The following is a 26,414-nucleotide window of genomic DNA, read 5'->3' as shown; positions in this document are numbered from 1 at the left end:
TCAACTTGAGCTTCGAGAAGCTTTGCTCACCACTGGCCACAGAAACTGGGAGAGTCAAGAGGATGCGAAGAGCAATAACTTTGTTAGGGACACTATCTGTCAGCTTATTTTCCCATATGAAGTTCAATACATCTTGGGGTGATTAACTCCTTTGGACTCGTCTTGCAATAGCTTGCAATTCACTGCACAAGTCAAAGGCATCAATATCCTTGGATTCACCATGTTGCAAAGCTTTCTCCAGATTCAAGCAATGTTCCATAATTTGCTTTGGTGTTTTATTTTGCAAACTGTAAACATCATATATGAAGCCAAATGCTGACCTAATTTGCTGCATCAATGTGAATCTTTCTTCAGCCTAATGTATTGCTGTGTCAATGACTGCAAAGTAAAAGTTCACTTTGAATTTTTCTTTCGGATCATAAATAGGTTCGTCATCTGCTTCATATGTGAACTGCTTCCTCTTCTTTCTAATATGGATTGGATCTGGTTCAAAAAGTGCCGGTACATACAACTCCTCCGCAAGTTCACCTGCATCTACCAATGTTTTCTCAAAGGCTGTGTCACTTCTGTGGCCCACAAGAAACTTCTTGGTTTCTCCAAGTTGATTAATGGCATCACATATATCAAATTCTTTTGCCTGAAGTTGTTTGCTAGTTATGTTGATCTCAAACAATATGTCATACCACAAAACAAGAGAAACAAGAAACTTGAAACTAGAAATGGCTTTTGTAAGAGCCTTTGCATCAATTCGTGATGTATTGCCAGATGATCCTGTCAGAGTATTGTCTTCATAGATGTCTACCAGAGCATCACAGATGTCACCAATGAAAGCAGGATGGAAAAGCTCCCCCCGCAGAAGACCTAAGACATGATGGCTGGATACATAAACAGACACCTGTCCCTCACAGGCACTACCTCATAACATGCCAATTTTGCTCAGGACAGAATATCATAGAGGAATACTATGCATTCAGTGGTCTCTACAGTGGCCAAGCAACAGCATGACAACTAACCTAACCAGTCCATCCAACTTTTTTGACTGCTTCTTGGGCACTGGTGAGGGGTAGCGGTGCCAGACTGAGCCCGGTGATGGGTGCACTACAAATCTACAAACTGAGGCAAGGTGCTGGGCCTAGAGTCCTGCTGAGACTGCTGTCCTGCACCAAGTGGAGCATAGCCTCCATGAGGAGAGAACTCAAACAAATATCATGCTCCTTCTGCATGATTCCCCCAAGCACTTCTTCAGGCAGCTGCTATGGCGGTCACTCACAGGCTTAGGCCTGCCTGTTGCAGGCAAAACACAGCAGCAGGGCTTAAAACTCAGACAGGGCCGCCCAGAGGACTCAGGGGGCCTTGGGCAAAGCAAAATCGGGGGCCCCTTCCATAAAACATTTGCAATCCTATAGTAACATGTATTAGGAAATGTAAAAAATAACTAGTGAAATACATTCAAAAATTAATTTGTAATAATTTGAAAATAAACTAAATACATTATTTAAAAACATTAAAAGCTGTAATGGTCTGTATACATTTGCAATTACATAATGGGCAGTTGCTGGGTGATTGTGAAAGTTGGTACCAATGGGCTGTCGTTGCCTGGGGGTGGTGCTGTTGTTGCCCACGGCTGGGTGGGGAGCTGGGCTCTGGGTTCAGGGGTGCCCAGCTCACAGGGGCTTGGCTCAGGGATGTGGGGAGATAGGGTCAGGGGGGTGTCCAGCTCAGAGGGGCGCCCCACGCTGCTGGGCTGTCGCGCGGTGGTGTGCTGACCCCGGGGCGCCCCAGGCTGCTGGGCTGCCGGGCTGCCGCGGCTTCATGCTGTCTCCGGAGGCGCCCTGGGCTGCCAGCTGTAGGTAGCTCACAAGGGCTGGGCTCAGGGATGTGGGGAGATAGGGTCAGGAGGGTGTCCAGCTAAGAGGGGCTGGGCTCAGAGCTGGGGGTCAGGGCTGTTGGGGGGATGGGGTCAGAGGGTTTCCAGCTCAGAGGGACTGGGCTCGGAGTTGGGGTCAGGGCTGTGGGGGGATGGGATCAGGGGGGTGCCTGGGGGCACTGGGACAGCTCAGCTCTGCAGGCTGCTGTTCTCTTCAGCCGTCCAGGCACAAGGGGAGCAGGAGCAGGGACCAGCTAAGGACCAAGGGGGCAGGAGCACAGGCACCTGAGGCCGACCTTTGGGGAGGCACTTGCTTACCTTGCCCAATGCATGAGCGCTAGGGTCCTCTTTCTTCCTCCACTCCACCAATCAACTACTGAGGCTCTTTTCTTCTCCGTGCCCCTCGCTGGGGCTGACGTGGAGGCTGAGCCAGGGGGCATCCGCAGCTTTCTTCCAGAAGCGAAGCCCTGGTGTTGCGCCGCTGTCACAGGGCCCCTGCCACGTGCCCTACATAGAGCTGCGCAGCTCTGCCCAGCCGCCGGCGCCCCCACTGGGCAACAAGAAAAATTACAGAGGCTGGAGCCCCTGCTCTGGGAGGGAGAGGGATTCTGAGCCTCTGCTTGCAGCTCAGGGATTCCCCTGGGTCAGCGCAGCCACGGTCAGCCCAAACCTCTGGGCTGCCGCGGCGGTATGCTGACCCCGGGGGTGCCCTGGGCTGCCGGGCTGCCGCAGCGGCTCTCTGACCCCAGGGGTGCCCCTGGCTGCCGGGCTGCCGCGCGGCGGCACGCTGACCCCGGGGGCGCCCTGGGCTTCCGGGCTGCCTCAGTGGCTCCCTGACCCTGGGGATGCCCTGGGCTGCCGGGCTGCCACCCTGATCCTGGGGGTGCCCTGGGCTGCTGGGCTGCCACGGCGGCTCCCTGACCCCGGGGTGCCCCAGGCTGCTGGGCTGTCGCGCGGCGGCGCGCTGACCCCGGGGGTGCCCTGGGCTGTTGGGCTGCCGCGGCGGCTCCCTGACCCCGGGGGTGCCCCCGGCTGCTGGGCTGTCGCGTGGCAGTGCGCTGACCCCGGGGGCGCCCCGGGCTGCTGGGCTGCCACAGCTGCACCCTGACCCCGGGGGCGCCCTGGGCTGCCGTGGCTGCGCCCTGATCCTGGGGGCACCCTGGGCTGCTGGGCTGCCGTGGCAGTGTGCTGATCCCGGGGGCACCCTGGGCTGCCAGGCTGCCGCAGCGTCTCCCTGACCCCGGGGGCGCCCCGGGCTGCTGGGCTGCTGCGGCTGCGCGCTGACCCCGGGGGTGCCCTGGGCTGCCGGCTGTAGGTAGCTGCTGCCGTGGGCAGCTCAGACTGCCTCTCCAGCAGCAGCGGCTGCAGCCATTTAAAATTTTTTTGGGGGGCACCGCTTTTTGGCACCCTCAAATCTTGGCGCCCTAGGCAACCGCCTAGTTCGCCTAAATGGTTGCACCGGCCCTGTCTGTAACCATAGCAACCTCCAAGCTTGGTCTAAAGCCCTTTTCTCACCTATAATTACTGTTTAGAGTCACCAAACCCCCTTAACTGGGGATCCACCATTATTAGGTGCAAAAAGCGCCGACCTCTTTGTTCCCTCAGTGCTGGGTAACAAGATGCCCCTTTGCTTTGCCTTATATTTCCCAAAGCTCATTGTCTTTGAAAAGTCAGGATGGCCCTCTGGGGTTCAAACTGCAGGGTGCCCTCCAGCGTGCTGATGCCATGCTGGTACCTCATCCTCCTGCTACCTGTGGGGACTGCGGATGGAAATGAGCTGCCCATTGTCTCTGGCATCCTCATGCTCAATTTACATAAGACACCCAGGCAAACAGGCAAATCAACATTCCTTTGTCGAGGACAAACTTGTTTATCCCATTCTGCCCCTAAAACATATTTTAAGCACATATTTCCAGTACACAGACATAACCCTGTACATGCCGGGGAATGATATTAATGACCGGTGTGTCACCAGTGTTCATTCAATAACCCACATAACCCTCCTTATAGCTAATTACTATGTCAGCAATGTGATAGGTGTAGTGAGCATGTCAGGCCTGATAGGTGTTACAGAGTAGTGGCTCTCTGCCAGTTTGCACTGAGGGTCCATAAGGGTCACAACCGTCCCTACTCACCCCCAGAGACCTAGCTGGAGAAGGTGTCTGCCAGTGCCAGGCACCCAAAAACTTTCATTGTCGCAAAGCTGAAGGCAGCGGCTCCTCCGGATTCAGAGCAGTGTGAAAGGATGTGCCGATAGCCGGGGAACCTGGTTCCTTCTATGCCTTATGAGACCTGCTGGGACCAACGGGAGAGGGTCTGGTGGGCAGAGGGGAGGAGTCTTGGCCCTTGGGGAAATAATGTAAATCCAATGAACTTATGGAAAAAATCAGACAAATCTAGGCCAGGCCCAGCCACTCAAAGCAGGGGCCAGTCTAGGTGAGTGGGATTGGGTCAAGCAAGAGGGAGAGGGCTTCTGGGGAAAGATTTTGTACTGCACGGTCCAGAGCCAATTGCAGCCCCAGAGCACATAGCTGTGGGGCTGACCCATGGGCCCATGAAGGCTCTTGCTTTGGTATGATTATGGGATGCATTAAAGGTGTGCACAGGATTGTGCCCACAGCACACACCTTGCTGGATGCTTCTGGACCATAAAACGTGGGACTTTGAGCTCCTTCTTCCTTGCCCCTACTTCTGTCCCCACATGCCGGGACCATCTCCTGGGCTCAAGAGTGCAGGCTCTGGGTCCTGGCTGAATCCCAGTGTAGCTGCCATTGGCTCCACTGATATGTGTGTCTTTGTGGCACTTAAGTGCAGGCCCCACTGAAACTCCTAGCCTGGCATCTTTTACACACTCCAGGGGCTTCGCCTCTGCTCACAGCCCTGGCCAGCATGGGTGTGGAGAGGCACTGCAGGGATGGGGCTTTGCCAGCCCTGGAGTGACAGTGACAGCAGCTGCCCAGCAGGCTTCTCAGGAGAGTTTTAAAAGGGTGTTGAGAAATTGGTGAGGGGGCAGAGAAGAGCCACAAAAATAAGCTGAGGGCTGGAGAAAACACTTGACACAGTGAGAGACTTAAAGAATTCAGTCTGTTGAGTTTATCCCACAGAAGCTAAGCTGGGCAGTGACTTGATCACCATGTAGGCCCCTTCATGGGGAGAAAACAGCAGGTACTAATGGGCTCTTAGATCTAGCGGAGAAAGGCAGAACAAGAGCCAATGGCTGGCAGCTGAAGCCAGGCAGATTCAGATTAGAAATAAGACACAACTGTTTAACAGGGAGGGGGATTAACCATAGGAACAAACACACTGGGGACTTAAAGGGGAAGCCACTCCTGTGCTTAGATCCAGGCCTTTCTGAGAGGGGCTTTAGCCAAATACACGTCACTGGGCTCAGTACAGGGGGGACTGGGTGACCTTCTCTGGCCTGTGCGCCACAACAGGTCAACCTGGACACTCTGATGGTCCCTTCTGGCCTTACGTTCTCTGGAGCTGTAAGAGCCTTGTGAGGTTCAGGGACGCTCTCTGCAGAGTGCCCAGCTCAGGCTTCTGCCTCCGGTTCATCTGAGCACAGGAGTGGCTTTCCCTTTACATCGTCAGTCCCCAGCTCAACCAACTGCCGAGGGGGCTGCCTGCTTCCTGCTCAGAACTGTTCCTGCGCGACTGGTGAAGCTGTGTCTATCTGGTGCCACCAGGAAGCAGGTGTATCCGACACCCTTGACAGAGGGTTCTGCCTGTATCTGGCTTTTTCGAGAGTCAGCTCTCCCTGTGAGACTCAGTTGCATCTGGTATACACTGCCATCGGCTGTCGGAAGTTGCTTTTTGTTATTGTTAGGAACATACTGCCTCTGGCTGTCGGAAGCTGATCTTTGTTATCATTAAGAAAGTCTGCACGAACACAGCGAGCTGCTTCAAGGGCATTGCTCATGTTGGTACTCACTCACTCCGGTGTCTCCCTCAGCAAACTGGTGCCACAAACAGAAGGATTTGAACTTGCAGATCCACAGAGCCCTAGAGCCCTACTTACACATCACTCAGCTGGGGTCACTCATCAGAGCTCCGGCAGGTTGATTTACAGCAGCTGAGGCTCCAGCCCTGAGATTTCAATGTTAGTATTTCCCAATAACTTGCACTGGGTGAAATTCACCAGGGGCAGAGAGTGGCATTGTGGGGAGAGAGAGGGGGCAGCCCTGCAGTTAGGTGGATCCAGTGGTCCCATGCAGCTGTTGCATCAGGGCTGAGCCTGATATTCCAGCCCAGAGCTGCCCAGCAACCTGGCTGGGGGGGGTGCATTTACCTGCACAGAGTCTCAATGCAGGTGGAGTGAACTTCCCTCGTTTAGCACAGAGAAGCGTAATGGGCTAGATCCTGAGTGTGTGTAAATTGGTGTCACTCCACAGCTTAGCATTGATGCATTGACACCCACTGAGGGGTTCCTCACTGTATTTACCAGCTCAAGTGCTGTGGTTAGTGCCTGTGCTCATCCTCTTCCCAGCACTAGCTGGTGCTTGATCCACTGGTAACAGTGTAAATGGTGAAACTCTGTTCTCCAGCCCAGATCTTCAAATCCAACTTCCCCTTCGAGTGAAAGGAAGAACGTCTAACCCTGAGCGAAGACTCCAGGCCTGGGCACTCACCGGTGTTGGGTTGTGCATGTACGTGAATGACATGTCCTTCTGACCTATGAGTCTATGAGTCTATGTGGGAAAGTCGTTGCACTGGGACAGTCCCATTCTCTCAGCTGCTGAAGCTTGACCCAGTGGCACAACAGCTGTTACAACTGGAGGCTTCTTTAGCTGTAGTGGAGAGCCATGACTTCTGTAGCTCGCCATCATGCCTTTTGCCTTCCACAATACATTGCTGCACTGCTTTTCAAGCCATTGGACCAAGTTATGGTCTCTTCCGCCTTGGCTACCAGAACAGTCTTCGTATGCTTTGTATGCCATCGGTTTCCACACTTTCGGATACCCTCACCGGATTCATCACATCATGCACTTTGAATGTTTTCATATGGTTTCTCTCTAAAGTGTTTATTATGAGAATAAATGTGCTTGCTTAGAAGATCTGGGTGGTGACTTATAGCTGTTGGCAATACGCTGTTCCCAGCCCGTGGAGAAAATCAACACCGAGGCACTAGCCATTAGGCAGCCTGGCTTGCTGTGGATATCATAGTGTAAGGAAGGGAACTGTGCCAGCTTAAAACCCCTGGTCAGAAGGGAGTGGGACAAGGTCCCCGCCCCGAGACAGGTGACAGCAGGGGCACACAGGGAGTCCATGGCTGAGCAGAGAATTGACTCTGAGTTGCCTAAATCCAAAGCCAGTTCCTAAGCACTACCCCCTCCCTAAGCACTGGGCTGTTCCCACTCCGCCGAGGCCCATTGTTAATGAGGTGTCAGGTCCAGTCCTGTCTGGGTTTGTTTGGGGGGTCTGGGACCTGGTCTCTGGCTCAGGTCAGAAATGCCAAGTTCTGGGTCTCATCGATAGCGAGGCATGTGGCCCATTCCCAGAGGGACTGTGGCTGCGTCAGACTCATCTCTCTCTGGGGATGAGGGTTTTATTCCACCAGGCAGGTCGCAGTCTAACTGGCCTGTCAGGTAAAACCTACTCCATGTCAGGCCCTGGTTCCTGTCTGACTGAGCCGTCCAGCTCTGTAACTGGCTCCCAGACACCTCGCTCTGGGCTTTAATGGGGAGATGCAATGGGGCCCTTTGAGCCTAGTACCTGCCTGGGGGTTTGTGAGGGTGGGGTTGGTAGGATAATACCCCTGGTCTAGGGTTTCTCAGCCCTGACTCTTGCCCTGGGAAGGATGGCCTAGTGGTTCAGGTACTGAGTCATACACAGAAGACCCAGCTTCAATTCCCAGTTCTGCCAGGGTGCAACCTGAACCCCTGAACTGCTGTCAGCTTAATTCTCCTGGCCAGCGTGTCTCTGACCGTTCTCTGCTAGTGAGAAGCAGCCACTCCAGGCCTTGCTCACCCAGCCATTAGCTATGGAGTAGGCAACCTATGGCATGCATACATGCCGAAGGTGGCACGCAAGCTGATTTTTAGTGGCACTCACACTGCCCGGGACCTGACCACTGCTCAAGGGGGGCTCTGCATTTTAATTTAATTTTAAATGAAGCTTCTTAAACATTTTAAAAACCTTATTTACTTTACATACAACAATAGTTTAGTTATAAATTATAGACTTACAGAAAGAGACCTTCTAAAAATGTTAAAATGTATTACTGGCACGCGAAACCTTAAATTAGAGTGAATAAATGAAGACTTGGCATACCACTACTGAAAGGTTGCTGACCCCTGCATTAGCTTGTAAAGGCACACCCAGCAAAGCTACATGGATGCTCTCCCCATCACTCATCAGCTACACACAGAGCAGCCCCAGTCAGTGATCTAGCCCCAGACTTGCACCCTGAGAAATATACTGCCTACTTCCCTCACTGTGCAGACCAAGCCCATATAAAGTTCATCACCCCATCAAAGGGCAATGAATATGCAACAGCCTTTGTTAACCTGCATAGAGACTCCCTAGACACTTCAACGAAAACTCCGCTGGTTTAGATAAAACATTGAAACAAGTGTATTAACTAGGGAAGGAGATTTTCAGGGATTGTAAGGGATAAAGGCATACAAGTCAGGATTGATTATGAAAGAAATAAAAAATAAACAAGCAAGCTATTTCCTAAACTTTATCAAGGCCAATAGTTCTAAAAGCAAATGAGATTATCTCATCTTTGTTGCCATACATTTCAGAGGCTGTCTCCTTCCAGCCTGGGACCTCCCACAGATGCTTCTCTTTGGGTACATCCAGACTACCCGCCATATCGGCGAGCAGTGATCGATCCCCAAACGCGCTCCCCGTCGACTCTGGAACTCCACTGGAGCGAGTGGTGGTAGCGGAGTTGATGGGGGAGCCGCAGCGGTTGATCCCGCACCGTGAGGACGGGAGGTAAGTCTGAATAAGATATGTCGACTTCAGCTATGGTATTCCCGTAACTGAAGTTGCATATCTTACATCGACCCTGCCCCCTAGTGTAGACCAGTCCTTTGACTTCCAACTGATCTTGCTTTCATGTGTCGAGATGGGGGAGGGGAAGTGACCAGAGGCCTTTTTCCCTCCTCCTTATACCCCAACTCTGTGCTGGAAAAATCCTAGCAAGGGTGCTGGGGTTAGGCAGTCCCATTGCCTACATCCTCTGCAACTGTCCTTCAAGTGAATTGCAAATTCTTGCTTACATCTTCTGTGTATGTGCATTTTGTGTTGTCTCCGATGTGACACGTACATCTTGTTTACAGTTAGCACTTAATAGTTTCCTAAGGCTTTGTCTACACTGGAACTTTGTCGGCAAAACTTTTGTTAACCCCATTTAGATCCCATCATTTTTTATGTAGCGTTGGGATTCTGTTTTCCAATGTGTATTACTTTGCATTTATCAACATTGAATTTCATCTGCCATTTTGTGGCCCAGTCACCCAGTTCTGCGAGCTCCCTTTGTAGCTCTTCAAAGTCAGCCTCGGACTTAACTATCTTGAATAATTTTGTATCAACTATACATATAAAATGATGGGCCTAAATTAGCTGTTACCACTCAAGGAAGAGATCTTAGAGTCATTGTGGATAGTTTTCTGAAAACATCCACTCAATGTGCAGTACAGTCAAAAAAGCAACCAAAACATTGGGAATCATTAAGAAAGGGATAAATAATAAGACAGAAAATATCATATTGATTCTATATAAATCCATGGTACACCCACACCTTGAATACAGTGTGCAGTTCTGGCTGTCTCATCTTAAAAAAGCCATATTGGAATTAGAGGGCAACACAAATGATTGGAGGGGTGGAACAACTTCTGTATGAGGTGTGATTAAGACTGGGACTTTTCAGCTTGGAAAGGAGACGACTAAGGGGGGATATGATTGAGGTCTATAAAATCATGACTGGTGTGAAGAAAGTGAATAAGAAACTGTTATTTACTTATTCTCATAACACAAGAACTACGGGTCACCCAATGAAATTTATCGGCAGCAGGTTTAAAACAAACAAAAGGAAGTATTTATTCATACAATGCATGGTCAACCTGTGGAACTCTGTCAGAGGATGTTGTGAAGGCCAAGTCTATAACAGGGTTCTAAAAAGAACTAGATAAGTTAATGGAGGATAGATCCATCAGTGGCTATGAGCCAGTATGGGCAGGGATGATGTCCCTAGCCTCTATTTGTCAGAAGCTGTGAATGGGTGACAGGGGATGAATCACTTGATGATTACCTGTTTTGTACATTCCATCTGGGACACCTGGCATTGGCCACTATCAGAAGACAGGATACTGGGCTAGATGGACATTTAGTCTGACTCGGTATGGCTGTTCTTATCATCTGCAAATGTAACCCACACACCTCCTGGCTGTGGTGCTCTTTCCTCTCTGGTGGCACTTAGACCACTTAGAGATTAATGAGTCTGTCACAGCATTAGCTACGAGCCATGTGGCTTTTAGCTAATGCAGTAGAGGCCCCTGCATTTAGCTCCAAAGTCCCAGATTCAATCCTGCCCACTGCCGAGTAGGGTCTGTTACATTACACAAATTTTGTCACCTCACTGTTTAACCTGTTTCCAGATCATTGATGAAGGTGTTGAATAGCACTGGTCCTAGAAGATCATAGAAGATTAGGGTTGGAAGAGACCTCAGGAGGTCATCAAGTTCAACCCCTTGCTCAAACAGGACCAAAACCAGCTAAATCATCCCAGCCAGGGCTTTGTCAAGACAGACCTTACAAATCTTTAAGGATGGAGATTCCACCACCTCCTTAGGTAACCCATTCCAGTGCTTCACCATCCTCCTAGTGAAATAGTTTTTCTTAATATCCAACCTAGACCTCCCACACTGCAATTTGAGACCATTGCTCCTTGTTCTATCATCTGTCACCATGGAGAACAGCCAAGCTCCATCCTCTTTGGAACCCCACTTCAGGTCATTGAAGGCTGCTATCAAATCCCCCATCACTCTTCTCTTCTGCAGATTAAACAAGCCAAGTTCCATCAACCTCTCCTCATAAGTCATGTGCCCCAGTCCCCTAATCATTTTCGTTGCCCTCCTCTGGACGCTCTCCAATTTGTCCACATCCTTTCTGTAGTCGGGGGCCCAAAACTGGACACAATACTCCAGATGTGGTCTCACCAGTGACGAATAGAGGGGAATAATCATTGTCCTCAATCTGCTGGCAATGCTCCTACTAACACAGCCCAATATGCCGATAGCCTTCTTGGCAGCAAGCCACACTGCTGACTCATATCCAGTTTCTCATCCACTGTAATCCCCAGGTCCTTTTCTGCAGAACGGTTGCTTAGCCTTGTCCTTAGGGGTCACTGCTAGGACCTTAGTCGGTCCTTGGGGGACACTGCTATTCACTTGCTATTCACTATTCACTTGTCTCCAGTCTGAAAACTAACCATTAATTCCTACCCTTTCTTTCCTGATGTTTAACCAGTTACTGATCCATGACAGGACCTTCCCTCTTATCTCATGACTGCTTGTTTTGCTGAAAGAGCCTTTGGTGGGTGATCTTGTCAAAGGCTTTCTCCTCTTGTCAGGTAGGTTTTTCCCTTCCTCTGCCCATCCAGGTAGCCCTTCTTTGCTGTTCCAGTCTTAATCTTAATCTTTCTGAAACACAACAGGAAACCAGAATTGCACACACCATTCCAGATGAGATCTCAGCAGGGTCTTGTACTATGGCTCATAGGGCTTGTGCTACAAGGCAAAAAATAGCAGTGCAGATATTTGGCTTGTGAGACCCTCCCCCCTTGCTGGGTGGCAGAGCTCAAGCTCCAACCTGAGCCCAAATGTCTATTTCTAGCCCCTAAGCATGGGCCCTGTGAGTCTGAGTCAGTTGCTCTGCAGGTTTTTTATTGCAATGTAGACATAGGGCTGTGAGGTGTATTGTAGAGTGGAGCTGGCTCCATTCTCTGAAGCTGAGGCAGGGTCATAGTCTATCAGGGTTGGAAGAGACCTCAAGAGGTCATCTAGTCCAACCCCCTGCTCAAAGCAGGACCAATCCCCAGATAGATCTTTGCCCTATCCCCAAATGGTCCCCCTCAAGGATTGAACTCACAGGCCTGAATTTAGCAGGCCAATGCTCAAACCACTGAGCTATCCCTCCCCACACTTCCTCTAGCTGAGTAGTTCCCAAGCTTTAACAATCCGCATACCCCTTTCATGAAACTATCAAATCTGGAGGAACCCCCCCGCCCATGAACATTTCCAGGGATTTTCTCCTTTGCCTGAGCATAAATTATAGAAGCAGTGATCTTGGAAATAATTGTTTTTTTTAATGACATGCTTATTACACACTATTATTACATTATTAATTTTATTACATTATGAAAACGGCAACAGTCTTCCAAGATTTCACTTTTGTAGCTTATATCACTTTGATTAAGCCTCCTCCATGTTTCATCCAGGAGTACCAGATGTGAAATAGCATGAAAATATTTAAGAAGCCAACTCAGTGAAGAGTTCCTCCCAGAAGCATTCGGATCTTGAGCAGTCTAGGCAAATAACGCACGACTACAACAAAGCTTAAACTTGTTCTGCCAGGAAGTCATGGTCACGGGGCTCAGGCCCTTGGGATGGTTCTGTCCCTCATTACAGAATTTATTTTTCCTGAGAACCCCCTGATACATTTCACGAACCCCCAAGGGTTCACAAACCCCAGTTTGGGAACCACTGCTCTAGTCCCAAGTGCAGCCTGAGGGTTCCCTCTCCAGCAGGACTGGCAGCCTCAGCACCCACACGTGTCTGGGGGCAGGGAGACAGGCTGGGGTAAGGGTAACTGACCCTCCCTGCACTAGCTTGGCTGGGTCTAGCCCTGCCGGGTTATGCAGAAAGGGTGAATCCCTCCCCCCATGCTGGGCCAAAATGGGCAGTGTTTGTATTGCTTTGTTGTGGGTGACATTGCCCCGCCTGGATGCACAGGCAAATCAGAGGAGGTTGTCAGAGACCTGTGGCAGCAGGAAGGGCAAAACAATAGCCTAGATATAGCCCTGAAGATGTTTTTTCTTCCCAAGGCTAGGACTGAGATCAAAAGTCCCTAAGGGGTTAGACAGGTGCCACTGGCAGGAAGCGGGGGTGCGGGTGCGGAGTGATGGGATACTAAACACGCAGCAGGCTGACACAGACAGACTGACAGGTAGACAGATGGAGCCAGGGTCTGCAGCAAGCAAGCTGTAACTTGGTGCCCAGAGAGTACATCTACTGCAAAACAATCTCGTGGTGGTGAGTCTCAGAGAACTGGTCTGCAGATTCAGGCTTGCAGGGCTTGGGCTCCATCACTAAAAGTAGCCACGTCATTGTTCCAGCTTGGGAACTTGGACTGTGAAACCCACTTCCCTCCCCGGGCTTCAGCACCTGAGCTGCGTCTACACTGCTATTTTTAGCTTGAGTGCCAGGAGCCCAAGTCAGCTGCACTGGGCTCTGAGATTCGCTGCTGTGCTTTGGGTTTTTTTCTTCCATGTAGAGACATATCATAAGCCAGACTCTGACTCAAGTTTGAGGCCAAGCCCCTGCTTCTGTCCACAAATGAATCAGCCTGACTCAGGTCAGCAAGTCCTCAGGGCACAGGCCCTTCAATCAGTCCAGGTTGCTGGGACTGAGAGCCGCTGGCCCAGACTTATAGGCATGGGGTGGGGGGTGGTCCACAGCTGCCTGTGTCAAACAGCAGCAGCAGCAGCAAAGAAATGAAAGTACCATCACTTATTCATGCAGCAGGGAGGCTCTTTTAGTTTTCTGCAAGTCTACAACAGAAGGAATTAACTAACTAGGTCAGTGAACGTGGGGGATTGAGATGGGCCGTGTCTGTTCTGACTCGCTGGCTAATCAGTCAGCTGGGGGAAGAGGAGAGGACCAGAGTGCTGGGCATGATCTGTGGGTGTCCCAGTGGAGCCTCCCTCCCTCCGCCCTGGTCCCCTCGCTCACCTCCCCCCACACACACACTTTTCCCAGTGCAGCAGAGACCTGGCTGATCCACTTTCCTTCTGTGGGTCCTTCCGGTTCCGGGAGCATCCCTGCAGTGGTGTGTGCTTTTGGGGTGCATTGAGATCCCAGAGCAGGCTGGGCAGATATTGACGGCACAGCATCTTCCAGTACCTGGCAGAAAGCTTTAAAACACGCAGTGCTGCTCTCATTGGACCCAACGACTTCCTCTTCCTGGGGCCAGGGTGATACGGGCACTGGCCCGGAGCCAAGGGCTGACCCTCAGGTGCGTTCAGTGTCTGACGCCCCTGCCTGCATGCAAAGTGCTGGTCTCTCTGGATCATCGTCTGCAGGGTCTGTGAGGGTCCGTGTGCCTGCCAGAGCTGGGGTCTCATGGGATGCGGCTTTGTCAGGAGGATTTTGAAGGATTCCAGTTTTGTTTGCATCTTTGGTCACAAGGAGCCAGGGATGGGAAACACGCTAAAGAAGCAGAATTGTATCTAAAGTGCTGCTACAAGAGCTGTCTGGCCTTGCCCCAGAACTCGGGCCAAACGAAGCACCTGGCAAGCTGGGCTGACTTTCCTCGCTGCAGCCTGTGCCCATCTCCCTAGATGCAGATGTGGGAGAACCAGGATCCCAGTGGTGATGGTGGGAGAGGGGGGCATAATCCATCTGGCTGGGGACTAGTGGGAACAGTACTGGGAGAACAATTCCCACTGGGCCCGATCGCGAGGCTGCATGTGGCCTAGAATCCAGGCCTGATTCTGACCTCACACCTCTTGGGCACTGGTGCATCTCCATTGACGCCAAAGGAGTTAATCCAGATTTACCAGGTTCTGAACCCCTTTCTTCTGGGCTCCCCTGACCCAAACCCACCAGCTTCGCTAAACAGGCCAGGTGTGGCTGTGGGAGCGGAAGCGTTCAGCGTCTCTTCAAGGCCCAGCCAGAGCGTCTTGCTGTCCTGCCGTATGACTGTAGCACACACAGGAATGAGTGAATCCAGCCTGTCCTGCAGTACCATGTCAGTGCCTGGCCATGGCAATCGGCTAGGGCAAGGCGGCAGCAGTGGGCAGCTACTCAGCACTGCAGGACCAACTCAGATTTCCTGGATACGTTTGGGACAATGTGACTTTAGTGGCATCACTGCCAATAGGGCTGGGACAGAGAGACACCCCCACTCCATAGCCTGGAGCAGGGTCTACTGTAAATCAGCTCCTCCTATTTTATCTGGCCTTTCATTACCCTCTAGCAGCAGTGGCAGGGCCTGGCGCTCTGTGGTACCTCTGTGTCTCAGCCAACCGGCCAGCTAATGCCCTGCAGCCAGAGGGGCGGGAGCCACTAGGGGCTGCCTGGCTTGATGCAGCAGTTTGGGTTACACTTGCCTGTACACCACGTCCATCCAAACCACATCCAGTTGTCCCTGGGTGATGCCCCTAGCTGAGCATGTAACTGTCACTGCATCCACACACGCAGGTCCTGCCCCGCCCCGCCGTTAGCAAACTCACTGCTTTGCCCAGTATCTTGAGAGTCTGTGGCCAGCCGCTTAGCAGCAGTAACTCAGCAATACTGCGTTGACTCGGGTGCTGAGTTCCACCAGCTGAAGACAGGGCGAAAGGCCCTAGGAATACCCAAACTCTGACCTCTGGCTAAGAATAAAAGTGCTGAATCGGTGGGTCTCAACCTTTTTTGGGCTCAGGACCCATTTGTACACCTTGATAGCATATCATGTCCCAGGAAATAGCTGGCTTATTAAACATTTCTTACCCACAATATATAATATACACATTCATGTAATACGTTCTCAATAAGAACCCTGTGCTCATTGTAGCAGCACCTCCTGTGGCTCCTGTTCTGTGGGGCTGTCTGGGCTCAGCTCCCTGCTCAGGACCTTGCAATTTCCAAGGCCTCAGCATCACTCAGATTTGGTCCAGCTCCCCTGATACGGGGAGGGGGAGAGGAGCTGGACCAAATTTGTGCAAGTGGTGTTGTAATCTGGTACATGGGGTCCCAGCCCAGATAGCCCCTGTCACCAGGACAGAAGGGTGCTGGGCCAAATCTGAGCAGAGCTGTGACCCCATGCACCAACTCACAATGCCTGAAGTGAGTGGAGAGCCGAGCCCAGCCATCTCCACAAGACTGGAGCCATGGGAGCTGCTACTGCAGGGTGAGTGTAGGGCAAGCTCTGGAACCCCACCGCAGCCTCGCATGCCACCCTATGTCACATGCTGGTGACCCCATTTTGGGTCATGACCCCTGGATTGAGATACCCTGTACTAAACCCACTTCACTCCCAACGGCTGCAAACGCAACTGTGTCCTGCTCTGATCCCACTCAGAGACTGTCAATTATTGATGAGGAAGGATTCATGTACAAACTGCCATGTTCAGTGCTAGGAAGCTGCCTTCTCCCTCATGTACCTTCATCTTCCTCTCCTCTCTCATGCCCATATTGAGGCTTCTTTCTCATGTGCTGCTATTTACCTAGCAGAATATGATGATGATTTATTAGATGTATTATGGTAGCATCCTGAAGCCCATCAAGGCCAGGACCTCATTGTGCCAGGAGCTGTACATTGCTTATTAGGTGTATTATGGTAGAACCCCTAACCCTCGAAATACTGAAGTTTTCATTTTGCTTTGAACCAAACTCATGACATTTTTGTTTCATTTTGCTGACTCTCCCCCAAAGGTGTGTCAGAAATGTCAAACAAAATGAAAAATGTTTAAGATCCCTAGAAGAGACCATTAAACATTTAGTTTCACCTCCAGTATATCACAAGCCATCAATTTCCACCTAGCATTTCCAGCAGATTGAGGGATGTGATCATTCCCGTCACTGGTGAGGCCTCATCTGGAGTACTGTATCCAATTTTGGGCCAGACACTACAAGAAGCAGGAAAAGAGTCCTGTGGTACCTTATATACTAACAGACTCATTGGAGCATGAGCTTTCGTGGGTGAATTTCCACTACATGCATCCGACGAAGTGGGTATTCACCCACGAAAGTTCATGCTCCACTATGTCTGTTAGTCTATAAGGTGCCACAGGACTCTTTGCTGCTTTTACAGATCCAGACTAACATGGCTACCCCTCTGATACTTGACACTACAAGAAGGATGTGGACAATAGGGAGTCCACCAGAGGGCAACAAAAATGATTAGGGGGCTGAAGCACATGACTTATGAGATGAGGCTGAGGGAACTGGGATTGTTTAGTTCGCAGAAGAGAAGAATGAGGGGGCATTTGATAGCTGCTTTCAACTACCTGAAAGGGGGTTCCAAAGGGGATGGATCTAGACTGTTCTCAGTGGTGGCAGATGACAGAACAAGGAGTAATGGTCTCAAGTTGCATTGGGGGAGGTTTAGGTTGGATATTAGGAAAAAGTTTTTCACTAGGAGGATGGTGAAGCACTGGAATGGATTACCTAGGGAGATGGTGGAATCACCTTCCTTAGAGGTTTTTAGGGCCCAGCTTGACAAAGCCCTGGCTGGGATGATTTAGTTGGTGCTGGTCCTGCTTTGAGCAGGGGATTGGACTAGATGACCTCCTGAGGTCCCTTCCAACCCTGATAGTCTATGATTCTATGATTCTAGTTACCCCAGTGTGGAGCCCACTAACTTGTGTTTGTTTAAAGCATCTTCCAGAAAAGCTTTGGCTGGATATCCTTGGACATCCAGAGATGGAGAATCCACCCTGGCACTTGGCAGGTATGACGTTATTGATATATTCTGGGACCATATAGAACATGGTTGCAACCAAGATCCTGTAGTGGCACCAAATCTTATGTAAAGGGGGTCATATAAGGTGTCTAGGACCAGGTTATGGGTTCCTTGTTATAATTATAGTGTCTATATGTATGTATCATTTTGTAGTTGAAGTTATGAGTATTGGCTCTATACTGTCTGTATTTCAAACTTATGCTGTGCTTCTGGGAGACATCCCAGACAAGTTGGTGTTAGCTCTGCCTAGCCTGCTTGATGGCCCATTAAGGACCATCAGCTACACAATGGACCCACCGAGAGAAGGCAAATACGCCTTGTAACTCAGCAAAGTATGCAGGAACTTGCCCATGTGACTCCAGACTCCATTTTGCTGTAATTTTCCACAGTAAGAACAAAGAAGTGTTCTTACACCTGGAAAAGCCTTTAAAAGGCTGATGCCTCATCTCCATCTTGTCTTCAATCCTGCTTCTTACCTCTGGAGGAACTTTGCTACAAACTGAAGCTCTGAATAAAGGACTGACTGACCCATCCCAGCGGGGATGTACTCCAGAGACTTGATTTGAACCTGTAGTTTACTCCATCACTGCTATAAGCCTGAACTAAGAACTTTGCCATTACTGCGTGTAATTGATTCCATTTAACCAATTCTAGCTCTCATCTCTCCCTTTTTTCCTTTATGAATAAACCATAGATTTTAGATTCTAAAGGATTGGCAACAGCATGATTTGTGGGTAAGATCTGATGTGTATATTGACCTGGGTCTGGGGCTTGATTCTTTGGAATCGAGAGAACGTTTTTCTTTTATTGGGGTGTTGGTTTTCATAACCATTCATCCCCAGGACAAGTGGGACTGGTGGTGATACCGGGAGACTGGAGTGTCTAAGGGAATTGCTTGTGTGACTTGTGGTTAGCCAGTGGGGTAAGACCAAAGTCCTCTTTGTCTGGCTGCTTTGGTTTGCCTTAGAGGTGGAAAAACCCCAGCCTTGTGCTGTAACTGCCCTGTTTAAGCAATTGGTCCTGAACTGGCACTCTCAGTTGGGTCCCGCCAGAACCGCATCGTCACAGCAGGTTGTTGCAATGTTTAATCACTCTCACCACTCAAAATTAGTGCTTAATTTTGAATTGAAATGTGTCTGGCTCCGTCCTTAGCTCACTATTCCCTTGTTTATACAGCCAAGGAGCCCACCAGCCATTGCGGGGGAGTGCATGCTCAGCTGGTTTTCCACGAACCCTAACCCTTTCAGGCATCACTGTGCGTGGCTCCAGCCCCTATTCAGTAGCCATGGCCTGATTCCTTGTTCCGAGTTGGGGGACCTTGCATTTGGCTGCATTCAAATGCATTTAATTTATTTTCAAAGTTTTTGTCTAAAATAGTTCCCATGTTTGGTCCAGCCCTGGACCCGCCTTGCTGCCGGATGGTCACTGCCCAGCTGCACTTCCCCAGAGTCTGCCAATGATGTTCAGCTGCTGGAAAAAGAGGCAAGCCAGGCTCCTTGCCCAATCCACTCTCCATGGTACGCTGGATGCACCCCTCAGCCCTACCACTGTCAACCACCTCCAAAGGCCGGCACAGACCAAGCCCAGGTACTTGCAGGAATTGCTGTGGCATCTGGACGGAATGCTGGGTGAGGCTGTGATTCCCCGAGACCTCTGAGAATCACCCAGCCGTGCCCTGGAGGGGCGGGTCACGTGCAATGTTCAGATGCCAGTTCAAGGTGGCTTCCCATCAGCACTCAGCCTTCCTGCCTGCCCTCCTCCCCCTGGCTCACTGCTCCCGAGGGGCTCTCTGTGTGCTCCAGGCCCTGAGTTCCTGGCCATGTTGATCTGTTGTCCCCTCGCAAGTATCCGTGTCTGGTGCATGTTAACGTGGCTGGAGGAAGTGCTGATCTGTCCGGCCTGATGCAGTGCTCAGCTTTTTCAGCTGGTGGGCTGCTGGAGATGGGAATGCAGATAAGGGGCTTGCCTGTCAGATCAAACCGTCTTCAGTCCAAGGGTCAGGGTGCCTCACCTAGTGCTAGGCCATCAGCTAAAGCCATGGGGGCCTCTTAGTGCTAAGACATGCTCCTCAGCACTCAATGACACCCCTATGAGATGGAGAGTGTGAACTTGTCTGCCCTCCGTGTCCATCTTCCCGGACCGGCGTTAGCATTTTTAGTGCCCTAGGCGCATGGCCATTTTGCCGCCCCGCGCGCTGGTCCTGCGGCTCCAGTGGACCTGCTGCAGTCATGCCTGCGGGAGGTCCACTGGAGCCGCGGGAGCAGCGGACCGTCCGCAGGAATGCCTGCGGCAGCTCCACTGGAGCCACGGGACCAGGGGACCCTCTGCAGGCACGACTGCGGCAGGTCCACTGGAGCCGCCTGCCACCCCTCCCCCCAGCAAAATGCCGCACCGCAATAATCCTGGCGCCCTAGGCGATTGCCTAGGCCGCCTAAATGGAAGCGCCGGCCCTGCATCTCCCACCCCGGTCTCTCCAATGCAGGACCTCCTTGGAACCTTGGGGTTTGCTAGGACAAACTGGAGTTACAGACCGAGAGCAGCCTGGGCGCACTTCTTGCCCTAGGTGTGTGGCAGGCACCTCAGTTAGCAGCTCATAGCCCCAGTGCCCTCAGCCAGCGATCAGCGGCATCCCCCAGCCCTGAGCTCCCTGGGTCGCTGCAGCAGCAGCCATGCCCAGAGCTCTCGCTGCCCTGTGCTGCCAGGGACACAAAGGGCACAGCGTACTCACCTCCTCTTCTTTCCAGGATGTTGTGCAACAGGCTGTCGGGACAGGATTTCCTGCCCTCCCTCCCTAATCAATGGCTCCTGCTCCCCTCTGCCAATCAGAGCCTTGGGCCAGGCTTTCCCAGCACCGCTGCTGCGTCGTGGGTGTCCGTGGGAGCACCCACTGCTTTGCGTCGGCCTCTTGCCCTGACCTGAGATTCTGTGGAATCTCGTGACTCTCCTGCTCTCAGACTGGGCCCTGGGTGCACTGCCCATGCACCAGTCGCTCATCGCCCTGCAGATTGGGTGGGGTTCCTGACCCCGGCTGCATTTCCTGTCTTCACTGACTGGTGAGCAGCATGAGTGGCCAGCAGCCTCCTGCAAACAACATGTCTTTATTTAGCCGCTGGATCAATGTGTTGGAGCTCAAAGGATTTTAAAGTAACCACCCCCGTGCGCACATCCAGCTGTCCTGAACTCCTGCTGCTCTCGTACAGGTGCAGCGTCTGCAGCTACCCTGGCTCAGGCTGGTTCCTCCTGTGTCCTGGAGTGTCCCATTAAACTCTGCAAGGGGCCAGGCCCTTTCTTCTCCAGGACGTGTCTTCCCATGTTGATTGCTTCAGCCTCTCCTGGTCAATGAGGTCCCATCCAGGACCCGAGTCAGTGTCGGCAGAGCTAGCAGTACTGGCATTGGCTCGTAGCACCCAGCGTTGTCCTGTAAAGACCCTACAGTGGAAACTGTTAGGGGACCATCTTGATCCATCTCTTCCTTCCTGGCTGGACCATCCCAGACAGCCCCTATTAGGAACCACAGAGCCAGGCCAGCACACGTTATTATTAAACAGCTCCCACTGTGTGTCACATGGCTGGGGCTCTCTGGGCCTCTGCCTAGCACTGAGCTTGGAAGGAGGGTCTGTTTTCCCTTCTATATCTTGTTTTCTTGCTCTTCTCCCTTGGGGAGCGCTGGGTTGAGCCAGGCACAGCCGCGGTAAGTTTCCAAGCCCTGCAGTGGTCCCAGTCCGTTCTGGAATATCGATGCTTCATCCTGCACCAGCCCCAAGGAATGGGGAGGAGATACTGGTTCATTCCTGCTTTCTTGAGCTCCTTTATAGCCAGGGCAACGGTGAGGGGGAAAAGGGTAGCCCAGAGCTGGGATGGCAGGCAGTATAGAGGGGGGAGAGCCCAGGGCTGGGGCAGCAGGGGTTTACAGGGGGGAGCCCAGGGCTGGGACGGGGGGCAGCCAAAATTTTTTTTGCTTAGGGCGGCAAAAAACCTAGAGTCGGCCCTGTCAGAGAATCCCAGCATGGAGACTCAGGGGATCCCAGTTCATTCCCTATCCCAGGCTCTCACTGCACTGGGCAGAGCTAACCGTGTATGTTGGGGGGGGGGAGGGCTGTGGGCTCCACGAGGGAGCACGGCAGCATGTATGCAGCAGCGTGTTTGGTGCTGCGCGAAGCCAGACAAGCTGGTCTGAGTGGCACAGTAAGGGGGCTGGGGGGTTGGAGAAGGGGTAAGGGGTTCCGGGGGGGGCAGTCAATGGACAGGGAGCAGGGGGGTTGGATGGGGCAGAGGCTCGGAGGGGCACTCAGGGGACAGGCAGCAGTTAGATAGGCATGGGAGTCCTGGGGGGGGGTCCTGGGGGGAAGTTGGGGACAAGGAGAAGGGAGGCTTAGATGGGAGTGGGGTCCCAGGAGGGGGCAATAAGGGGACAAGGAGCAGGGGGGAGTTGGTTGGGTTGGGGCTTCTGGGGGGGGCAGTCGGAGGGAGTGGATGGTGGCAGGGTGCAGCTTCCCTCCCCCTGGAGTGTCCTATTTTTTGAATGTTAAAGTATGGTCTCCCCACCATTCACAGCACTCACAGCAGACTGCCGCATGAGGTCCCCCTCCTTCCTTTCCAGTTGGTAGTGGCCAAGGGAATGCTGGGAAATGGAGTTCTTTCCCTGCTCCAGGGCTGGCTCTATAGGCAGGGAGCTAACCAAGGAACTACAGTTCGCAGAGCCCCCTGTTGGTTCTCAGCTCCCATGCCGCCCCTGCAAATGGGATGCCCCAAGCAGGTGCTTGCTTTGCTGGTGCCTAGAGCTGCCCCTGTTCCCTGAGTCTCCATGCTGATTCAGGGCAGCGAGTGGGGCCACCTGCCCCTTCCAAGGAGGAAGCAGAGCTTCATGCTGCCTGCCTGGAGCCTGCACTCATCTGTTCCTTGCAGACAGCTATTATCTGCAGAGCCCCGGGGAGCGAGCTGCAAACAGCCCCTGGAACCCAGTGGTGCTGCTGCTTCTGGACAGGCAGCTCTTGGCAACTGGTGAGTTTGTAGGGAAAGTCTAAAGCAAAGCCCAGCAATTGGCCTCCCAGGCCCAAGCGAGGCACCACTGCTGCCTTTGGCAGCCTGAGGGGCATTTCACCTCTCAAATCCAGGGGTACTTTGAGACTCCAGAGCCCACCTTCAATTTAAAATTGGGCTCTGACTGGCCACACATACAGCTGATGGATTTTGGGATGTTGGGTCCCAGACAGGCCCATTTCCCCCTTTCAACCCAAGTGGGTAGTCAGAGTTTGGGGCCCGGTGGATGTTCCTGCTGGGAGTAGAAACGGGCTAGTTGGATACTTCTTTGGTGGAGTTTTGTTTGTTTACAAAGAATGTGCAAAGTCCTGTGTCTTTGAACGCAGGGGGAATCAAATAGCAGGAACCAGCCCTAAGAGCCCCCTGGCCCAAAAACCTCTCCCAGGTTTCTTCCAGAGTTTGCTGCTGTGCTGCCAGCTGCTCCTTACCCAGCTGGCTTTCCCTATCAGTCACAGCCCTTTTCACTTGTCTGTTGTTCTCGCCCCATCCTATCCCCTAATCTGGTCACAATACCCAGTCAAACCTTCTGCAAACCTGATGCTACAGTTTCAGGGCAGACTCCATTAACAGGGCTCTACCAAGTCCATTTTGGTAAATTTCACAGTCATAGGATTTTAAAAATCTGAAATTTCACCGTTTCAGACATTTAAACCTGAAATTTCACAAATGTGTAACTGTGTGGGGGGGAGGGTCATGCAGGGTTGCAAGGCTATTGTAGGGGTGTTGCTGCTGCTGGTGATGGTGCTACCTTCAGAGCTGGGCAGCTGGAGAGTGACAGCTGCTGGCCGAGAGCCCAGCTCTGAAGGCAGCGCCGTCGCTAGCAGCAGCGCAGGAGTGAGGGTGGCATGGTATGGTGTTGTCACCCTTGCTTCTGCATCACCACCAGAAGTGAGTCTGACCCCATGCAGGGAAAGAGGAAGTCCCGTCCCTCCACAGCCTAGCTGGGGCTAGCAGCTGGAGCCCAGCGCATGGTAGGAACTTTCCACCAGGGCACACCTGACTCTGCTCCTCCAGCACTTGAGGATTAAAGGGGCCTTGGGCTGACCGTGTGTGTGTGTGTGTGTGTGGTGGGGAGTGACCACAGCGTCCTGAGCAGTCACCCACATCACCCACCCGTAAGGCTGGCCCTTCCCCACCCTCAAAAAGTGATTCCCCCCATAACACCTGCACTTCTGCATTGCTGTGGTGCAGCCCTGCCTTCAGAGCTACGTGGCTGGAGAGCAGAGGCTGCTGGCCGGCCACCCAGCTCTGAAGACAGCACAGAAGGAAGGGTGGCAATGCCACAACCCCCTGCAATAGCCAGATTTTACTCGTGATGTGTTTTTCATGGCCATGAATTTGGTAGGGCCCTATCCCTTAGTCTTTGTTTTAGGTGTGGATCCTTAACTGTCTCTTACAACTGTCTTAAATGGAGGACCCATTCACACATCAGCCCAGAACTTCCCAGCTCATGAACAGAGCCATTAGGTCATCGGTCTAGTTGCCTGAGTAACACAGACCAGAGAATCCCCTGCACAGAGTCCCCAGACTTTTGCCCAAAACAAGGGGAAGAATAAAAACGTCCAAAATGATAGAGCCTGGGGGATGCTGGGCCCTGACCCGTGACCTTTGCAGCAGCCTGACTCAGGGCTGGGGGCACAACAGTGTCAGAGACAGGCCTCTGTGTCCCGAGCTGGGTACCTGGAGTCACTGCCCAGGTCTGACCATTTGAGGCCTTTCCACCTGACCCTGCCCTTCAGCTGGGATGGGCATCCGGCCAAATGACCCTCTTGGCAAAACCCTCCGAAGTGTGAAAGTCTGGGGTGTGAAATGGTGTGAGAATAAGTGCCGGTGCCCTGGTCACCTGTGTGCAAAGTCCCAGTGATAAAGGCTTAGTATCAGGCCCTTGTCCTCTCCCAACACTCTCATGGCTCTGCCAGGGGATGCTGTGTGGCCCTGGCTCTTGCAGGAATTTACACACACTCATTTACATGCACAAGTACATTGGATTGATGTACATCAGTGTAAGAGCCATTTACGTGGTGCCACCCCCCGTGTGGATGCCTGACTCTGATCAGCCAAGCAGTGCACTGTCAGTTGCTCTACGCACAAAGCCAAACAGGAACCAGTTTAAACTAAACTGCACCCTTTTAAACCCAAATCAGAGCGTCCACACAGGTTAACAAAACCAATTTAAATTAAACCAACTGGTGCAACACTCTTGTGTAGACCAGGCCTAAGGTGTGAATGATGCTGTCTCATCCCCTTTCTTGCAGCCCTGGTCTTTCCTCAATGGGAGCCTCTGGCTGGTGAATTAGGAAGATCGTGGTTCACAGAATATCAGGGGTGGAAGGGACCTCAGGAGGTCATCTAGTCCAACCCCCTGCTCGAAGCAGGACCAATCCCCAACAATTTTTTTTTGCCCCACTTCCCTAAATGGCCCCCTCAAGGATTGAGCTCATAATCCTGGGTTTAGCAGGCCCATGCTCAAATCCCTCCCCACTCCTGTCCCCTTGCCCCAGCCTTATCCCAGGTCAGGGGTGGGGGGCATTCAACCAGCACTTCTTGCTGACCTTCTGCAGGTGTTAGTGTGAGAGGCCAGAGTGTTGATACTGCTGGCAAAGACCCCGCCCTGACACTCCCTCCCCAGGGAGCATCTATTTCTGTGGCAGGGTCTCTCTGGTACCAGTGTGCTGCTTGCACCAGGATCTTTCCAGGAGAGGTGCCAAGCTGGAAGCACGGTCAGTGCTTGGACTGATGCTTTATGAAAAATCCAGTCTGATTTCTACAGGGGCTTCGAACCAGGGACCAAGTGACTGTGGTGGCTGGATCCCAGCCTGGGCTTTCATGCACACATGTGGTGCGGGAATCTATGCATGCTACATCAGCACGGTGCCAATGGCGCCACTGGAGCTGGATCCATTGCCACCAGCTCAGGTTCTGCCCCTGTTTCATTTCAGCCTCTCTCAAGGCTGCAGTGATTTATTGCACTCATTCCAAGCACCCAGCACCCCCTGCACACCAGGCTGTATCTGCTGGGTGTTTGCACCATCAGTACAAGCACTGGAAATGTTTTCCTCCATCACACCTGCACATTTATCCATGACCAAGACACGTGGGGACAGTGTATTTATGGGCCAATTTCCTCTTACAATTACACAGGTGGACATGGGGGCCTGATCCTCCTTCACACCGTGCAGCCATTTGCACTAGTGCAAACTGACTCTGAGACTGAGCCATCCAGAAAACCCAAATTCTGTTCCATGGTCATTTTCAAATCAGGACAAAGAGCCATTGTCATGGTATAATTCCCCACTCTGAACCTTAGCATCCAAAAGATGAGGTACCAGCATGAATTCCTCTAAGCTTAATTACCAGCTTAGAACCTGTAGCGCTGCCACCAACCAGGAATTACAGTGCCTGGTACACTCTGGTCCCCCCAATACCTTGCCTGGGGACCCCCAAGACCCAGACCCTCTGGATCTTAACACATGGAAAGTAAACCCTTTCCCCCACCATTGCCTCTCCCAGGCTTCCCCTCCCTGGGTTACCCTGGAAGATCATTGTGATTCAAACTCCTTGAATCTTAAAACAGAGAGGAAAATCCACCTTCCCCCCTCCTTCTCTCTCCCCCTCCCAGACTCTCCCTGAGAGAGAAAGTAATCCTAACACAGAGAGAAATTAACCTTTCTCTCCCCCTTCCCTCTTTTCTCCCCACCAATTCCCTGGTGGATCCAGACCCAGTCCCCTGGGGTCTCACCAGAATAAAAAAAACCCATCAGGTTCTTAAACAAGAAAAGCTTTTAATTAAAGACAGAAAAAACAGTAAAAATTATCTTTGCAAATTTAA

At 51.9% G+C, this 26,414-nt stretch overlaps 1 long non-coding RNA gene across 1 annotated transcript; it reads left to right on the top strand.

The window, feature by feature from the left end:
* The first annotated feature begins 325 nt into the window (after window positions 1–325).
* On the top strand, window positions 326–17,694 carry LOC115642583. Its single transcript, XR_003998211.1, has 3 exons — window positions 326–338; window positions 3,960–3,971; window positions 17,534–17,694. It is a non-coding gene; the product is annotated as an uncharacterized LOC115642583 (long non-coding RNA).
* The last annotated feature ends 8,720 nt before the right edge of the window (window positions 17,695–26,414 follow it).

Source organism: Gopherus evgoodei, unplaced genomic scaffold (genome assembly GCF_007399415.2).
Source record: "Gopherus evgoodei ecotype Sinaloan lineage unplaced genomic scaffold, rGopEvg1_v1.p scaffold_42_arrow_ctg1, whole genome shotgun sequence".
Classification (NCBI taxonomy): domain Eukaryota; kingdom Metazoa; phylum Chordata; order Testudines; family Testudinidae; genus Gopherus; species Gopherus evgoodei.
This window is presented reverse-complemented; position numbering and strand designations above follow the sequence as displayed.